The sequence below is a fragment of the Dipodomys ordii genome, unplaced genomic scaffold, assembly GCF_000151885.1.
Source record: "Dipodomys ordii isolate 6190 unplaced genomic scaffold, Dord_2.0 Scaffold216, whole genome shotgun sequence".
Lineage (NCBI taxonomy): Eukaryota > Metazoa > Chordata > Mammalia > Rodentia > Heteromyidae > Dipodomys > Dipodomys ordii.
The window spans coordinates 184,920-192,257 of NW_012267432.1; the positions used below are offsets into that span (position 1 = coordinate 184,920).

General features: G+C 42.8%; 1 pseudogene; it reads right to left on the reverse strand.

Moving 5' to 3' along the window:
• Window positions 1–4,162: 4,162 nt before the first annotated feature.
• On the reverse strand, window positions 4,163–5,071 carry LOC106000371 (annotated as a pseudogene).
• Between the last annotated feature and the right edge of the window lie 2,267 nt (window positions 5,072–7,338).

The following is a 7,338-nucleotide window of genomic DNA, read 5'->3' on the forward strand; positions in this document are numbered from 1 at the left end:
AAAGAAAGAAAGAAAGAAAGAAAGAAAGAAAGAAAGAAAGAAAGAAAGGAAGGAAGGAAGGAAGGAAGGAAGGAAGAAAGAAAAAAGAAAAGAAAAGAAAAAAGAAAAAGGCAGTGGACAGCTGGATCTGTAAATCTTGACTGAGGGCAAGGAAAGGTTGGCCTGGTCTGCTTTCTCCTCTTAATAAAAGGTGAGAAGAAGGGAGAAATGCTCAATTTTTTATTTATGTATTTTTTCGGTGGGTTGTATGGGGTCTGAACTCTGGGCCTGGGCACTGTCCCTCAGCTCTTCAGCTCAAGGCTAGTGCTCTACCACTTGAGCCACAGTGCCACTTCCAGCTTTTTTCTGCTTATGTGGTGCTGAGGAATACCCAGGGCCTCATGCATGCAAGGCAAGCACCCTGCCACTGAGCCATCTTCCCAGCTCTGATTAGCTCAATTTTAAATATAATGTTGCATTAATAATTAGTCAAGATAAAGTCATGTAAAACATTTTTTAAATTTTATTGCAAAGGTGATTTACAGAGGGGTTTAGTTATTTAAGTCAGGTAATGAGTACATTTCCTTTTGAAATGTAACACAATTTACAGTCTGAAAATCACATTTGTCAACATTTTTCTTTTTTGCTTTTTTTGTCAGTTGTGGGGCCTGAACTCTGGGCCTGGGCACTGTCCCTTAGCTCTTCAGCCAAGGCTAGCGCTCTACCACTTAAGCCACAGCTCCACTTCTGGCTTTTGCTGCTTATGTGGTGCTGAGGAATCGAACCCAGGACCTCATGCATGCAAGGCAAGCACTCTACCACTGAGCCACCTTCCCAGCCCCTCAACATTTTTCTTTTAGTACTAACTCTCTGAGTCCAGATAGCAAACAATAAAATTACCTAAAAGATCAGGTTAAGTGAAGTAAGTCAGGCCTAGAGAGACGAAGGGTGCATGTTTTTCCTTATATGTGAAAGCTATAAACTTATATGCTTATAAACTTATAAGTAAATACGTTGAGTGCTATGTAAGAGTATACAAATGTATTAACTGAAATATGGAAGATTCAAGGGTGGAATCTGATAGTGTAATTCCTTATAAAGGCAAAGCCAAAGTTGAAAAAAAAATGAACACCAGGAAGTGGGTACTTGAAAAGAATGGGGCTGGGTCAAGAGGAAAGAGAAGAGGGGGAATTAATTTAAAAAAAATTTTTAAAGATGGTATATTAAAACTATGCTGCATATAGAGTTGCCAGCAAAAAGACCATGTAGGAGGAGAAATAGGAATTGTCACAAGAAGAAGGGTCTGTTATTAGTAAATTGGCAGCAACGAGAATAGGAGGAAGCAAAAGAGACATACTGACAACGGCCCCATCCTGTTTTGTTTTGTCTTGGAGTCCATGAGTCTTTCATGGAAACCATTCATGCATGTCTGTGAATAATCCTGGATGAATGGAGTATGTCCTTTCAAATGATCTCAGCTCAGAATCTATTTGCTTATTATATCCTCAGTAAGCTTTTAAAACTATCAGCTCTTGGTGTTAACCATGGTCTCAGAAAGATGAAAAATAACAAAAAGAATGAGAATCACCAGAAAACATCATGCTGTCTGTGAATGTTTTTGGCAAGCTGGCACAGGAAGTAGATCCTTCATAGAGATGTCGTGGCTCACTTTAAGATGACTGAGGTTCCCACAGAGGAGACTGGAATGTTGGTTGCCAAGCCTGACAGGGCCAAGAGGCGATCTTAGTCAAAGAGTGCATTTTAATTAGGTGGGAAAAATAAATTCTGGTGATCTATTATAACCATAGTGACTATCGTTAATGAATGCACTCTTCAAAATTGCTAACAGTAGATCTTTAGAACATTTTATTAACACATACTAGTGATATACATTCATTCTATTCATCTCTCTTCCTCCATCCCCTGCCCTGCTTCCCAAAACAATCCTAAAAGTTTTCATTGTTCCATTCTCATACAAAATGCAAAACAATGCTGTTCATGAGACAGAGATCTGAGGACTGTGGTTCAAAACCAGCCCAGCAGCAAAGTCCATAAAAGTCTTATCTCCAATTAGCTACTAAAAAGCAGAAGTAGATCTATGGCTCAAGTGGTAGAGTGCTAACTTGAAGCAAAAAGAAAAACAAACTCAGAGACAGAGCCCAGACCCTGAGTTCAAGCAGTTACCCCATATTCATCCTTTCTGTTGGCCTCCCCCATCCCACTGGTAGCAGCCCCGGACCTGTTATTCATTACTTTATGTCATTTTTGGGGGGGGGTCTAGTCATGGGGCCTGAACTCTGGGCCTGGGCACTGTCCCCCAGCTCTTCAACTCAAGGCTAGTGCTCTACCACTTGAGCCACAGCACCACTTCCGGCGTTTTTCTTTTTGCTTATGTGGTGCTGAGGAATTGAACCCAGGGCCTCATGCATGCAAGGCAAGCGCTCTACCACTGAGCTACCTTCCCAGCCCATTTTGTCAGCCTTCATAAGCTTAAGTGCCTAGGACAATTTCTAAAATAATTCAGGATTCCATATATCTTCCAGCTAAATGAATTATTAGTGTGTGTGTGTGTGTGTGTGTGTGTGACAGTGCTGGGGTTTGAACTCAGGACCCTATGCTCTTATTCAAGTTTTTACTCAGGGATAGTACTTTACCACTTGAGCCATGACTCTACTTCAAAATTTTTGCTAGTGATTGGAGATAAGAGTCTCTCAGATTCATCTGCCCAGAGTTGGCTTGGAACCTGGATCTTCAGATCTGAACCTCCTAAGTAGCTAGGATTACAGGTGTGAGCTACTGGCATCCTACACTAAATGGACCATTTTTAAAGTAAGGTTTCTTTTTTTAATTTAATTTTATTTTATTTGTGAACATACTGTACAGAGGGGTTACAATTACATGGACAGGATAATGCGTACATTTCTTACCAAGCATTGCAGCCTCCTCCTTTGTTTACCCTTCACATCCCTTCCCAGCCTCCCCCTCCCCCCCAGTAAGGTTTCTTAAAATAGCTATATATTTTAAATAGAGGACCGCCTAAAAACTTGATATACAAGCTAGATAAAGGAAGATTTATGTGGTTCGGGTTCAAAGAGCCAGGACCAAGAAGGTTCTTGTCACATGGTTTGAGATGCACTGTACCAATTTTTTAGAATCCAGGATAGAGTTGAATAGAGTTGGGATAGAGTTGAACGCCACTGGTTCAATCAACTGTACTTTCTAATGCCCTACAATTATACTCCTCAGAGTTTTCTTTGATCATATGTCATGTTTTCTAAATTCTAATGCCTATAAAATTGGGATGTGACTTATTGAAAATGTGTTATTCTATTGTAGAGTTCCTGGTCTTGTTCATTATCCTCACAATTGCTACATCTTGTAATCAATTGTCTCTTATAACCAAGGAATCTCAGTCTGTAGAATAGACCTCCACAAATTCTCCCAACCAATGTGATTTAATTTTCACTTGAATGTCCAAGTCGATTGACTTGAGGGTACTGTGGCAATCCCAGCCCTTTTTCTTTCAGATCTCCAACTGTGTGTAGGGGGTTTACATTCTCCTAGTACTACGGCTGCAGTTCACCTTCCCCAGGTCCTTTAGAGCCCAGAAGCTACTCTCCCCTCCCAGAACCACAACCAGCCCTCCTGGCATTGGCCCCACGTGCTAATGCTCTCACTCCTGTGAGAGCTAGCTGACAGAACTTGTTTATAGCAGACTTGGAAGAAATGGGAGTCACCTTTAAGGGATTTGCACTGAAGCACAAAACATACAATACTCAGCATCAGTTTTTATCATAAATAACCTAAATATCCATCATCTGATCTCCTAAATTATTTATTTTTCATTTTTTATTCTCTCTTCATCAGTGTCTCTACCTAAGCACATTCTCTCATCACAGCCTTAAACCTTACCATGTTTATGGGTCTTTCCACTTAGAGTACTTCAACTCTGTTGTTGTTTCCTCTTGATAGGGGCACCTGTCCAATTCCATGTTGCCAAAGCAAGGGCAACCAAGGGTTTTCTTTAATATGTACCCAGAACTATCTCCTTCATGTACATCCTTCCAGAACTATCTCCTTCATGTACATCCTCCCACCTTGCTGCAACACAGCTATGGATTTAAAGAGCACCTGCTTTTCATTCTGGCCACATTTACACATACCACAAACAGAGACGGGAATATCATTCTGTACTTTTGAGGGGAAACAACAATAGCATCTTCTCTCTGATCTGCTTGGTCTTCACTCCATAGACATGGGGTTGAGCGCAGGTGGGATAACAATGTAGAGTTTGGCAAACATGATGTGGAAGGTGCGGGGAATCCTGTGCCCAAGGTGATGGGCAAGCATGGAGAAGGCAGGTGTATGAAACATGAGAATAGCACAGACGTGGGAACCACAGGTGCCCAGGGCCTTCTGGCATGCATCTTGGGAAGGGACGCGAAACACTGCACGGAGGATGAGAGTGTAGGAGACAGCAATGAGGATCACGTCTGAGATCACCTTCATGATGGGAACTCAGAAGCCGTACCAGATGTTGATGGAGATGTCCGCACAGGCCAATCGGGCAACACCTATGTGCTCACAGTATGTATGGGAGTGATGCGTGTCCCACAGAATGGGAGGCGTGTCAGCAGGATGCTGCAGAAGCTGCGCCAGGAGATATCCACTGCCATCTCGATGATGTTCCTGGGCGTTAAGATCGTGGCATATCGCAAAGGGGAACAGATGGCCCCATAAGCGATCAAATGCCATGGCCATCAGAATGGCTGAATCCAGGACAAAACTGTCGTGCAGGAAGAACCTTTGCATCAGGCACCCGGGGAATGTGATTTCTCGAGCATCTAGCCAGAAGATCCTGAGGGTTTGGGGCACACTAGCTGTAGACAGGATTAGATCAGTTGTGGGCAGCATGGAGAGAAAGAAGAACATGGGCTCGTGAAGGCTGCGCTCCACCACGATGAGGTAGAGAAGACACAACATAGATCAGGCAGAAGGGAATCCCAATCCATACATGGAACTGCTCCAGGCCTGGGATCCACACCAAAATGGAGAGCCCTGGGTTGTGAGCGCTCAAGTTGCAAGACACCATTGCCTCAAAGCCTCTGGTCCTAAGGAGAGATGATGATAAGGATATTTAGGCTTATTAAGGCACTCTCAACCCAATCATGACTGACTCCTGAAGTTAGGGTGGCAGTATAATTTGTCATCCAAGAGGGACTCTCTTTGAAGTGAAAGACGATCTGCTGAATGAGGAAGGCAGCAACAGGCAGACCCATGAAGATACACAGTCACCCTCTCTAAAGAGAAGCTCCTCCCCTTTCCAACCACTTCCCCACAAGTTTAAATGACCTCTCCAAGTAGCTTTCCAGATAGGCTTTACTCTTTTTATCACCTCTTGTCCGCTGACAAATGTTAACAAGTGACAGGACACACTTTTGGTCTTACATGACTTTGTAAACATCATTGGTGAAGACCTGCTTGCTTTGCCATTGTGCAATATCTACCTCTGGTCCTAAAAGAACCACTTGCCCTCAACTTATTTTTTGTGGTGCCAGTCCTGGGGCTTGAATTTAGGACATGGGTGCTGTTCCTGAGTTCTGTGGCTCAAGATTTGTGTTCCACCACTTGAGCCACAGCTCCACTTCTGACTTTTGGATGGTTAATTCAAGATAAAGGTCTCATGGACTTGCTTGCTCAAGCTGCTCTGAACTACGATCCTCAGATCTCAGTCTCTTGAGTAGCTGGGATTATTGGTGTGAGCCACCAGTGCCTGACTCTAGATGCTCCTTTAAAAGCTACCTGAAGTGGTTCTTAGATTTGTTAGATCAACACAGTATGTCATCAACTGATAACTTAATTTAGCCTAGCAAACACTGAATCTTTCACTGTGCTAGAGTAACATAGCTAGGCTCACATTTGTAATCCTAGCTGCTCAGGAGGCTGAGATCTGATGATCACAGTTCAAAGCCACAGTTCAAAGCAAGAAAGTCAGTGAGACTCTTATCTCCAATCAACCACCAAGAGAACAAGAAGTGGAGCTGTGGCTCAAGTGGTAAAGCTTTGAGCTGAAGAGCTGAAGGACAGTGCCCAGGCCCAGAGTTAAGCCCCACAACCAAAAATTAAAATAAAATAAAATATTTCAATGCACTAAACACAAATGTTTTAATACTTTGGATTTAAAACTAGAGTAACAGGAGCTGGGAAGGTGGCTCAGTGGTAGAGTGCTTGCCTCGCATGCATGAGGCCCTGTGTTCCATTCCTCAGCACCATATAAGCAGAAAAAGCCGGACATGGCACTGTGGCTCAGTGATAGAGTGCTAGCTTTGAGCTGAAGAGCTGAGGGACAGTACCCAGGCCCTGAGTTCAGACCCCACGACCAACAACAACAACAATAAAAACTAAAGTAACAATATCTTAATACGGTAAGCTTAATAACACTAATGAAGATTTTTGTCCAAAAGAAGACGCTACTCTGTGTCCAAATTCTATTTGGTAGACTCACTGAGTCTACCAAATAGAACTGAGTACATGAACTGAGTCATGACTCACTCAGAGAAACATATGCAATTAATATCAATATTTATGGGCATAAACTGACCTATACTTAGATATTTTGCCATCATACGTTCATATATACCATCTTACAGTTTTAAATACTCCTTCCTTGATTTACTAATCTATTTCTCTCCCTCCCTCCTTCCCTCTCTCCCCACTCACATACACACATGCATACACACACACACACACACACACACACACACACACACACACACACACACAAGTGAAGGGATATTAAAAGAAGTATTTCATGATTACATTTTGTTACTGCCATATTTGTTATAAACTCGTAAAAGCTTTTCTTTCTTTTTTTTTTCTTTTGTCAGTTGTGGGGCCTGAACTCAGGGCCTGCGCACTGTCCCTAAATTCTTCAACTCAAGGCTAGTGCTCTACCACTTGAGCCACAGAACCACTTGCAGTTTTTTTTGCTTATGTGGTGCTGAGGAATCGAACCCAGGGCCTCATGCATGCAAGGCAAGCACTCTACCACTGAGCCACCTTCCCAGCCCCTCCTAAAAGCTTTACTTTGAGAATGTGTCTTTTAAAGTGTAGGTTCTGTGCCTTCTTCCTTCTCCAACCTGTCCACACCTAGAAAGCTTCCTTTTTTTTTTTTGGTGGTCATAGGGCTTGAACTCAAGGTCTAGGTACTGTCCCTGGGATCTTCAGCTCAAGGCGAATGCTCTACCACTTGAGCCACAGTGCTACTTCTGGTTTTCTGGTGGTCTATTGGAGTTAAGAGTCTCATGGACTTTCTTTGAACTGCAATCCTCAGATCTCAGCCTCCTGAGTAGCTAGGAT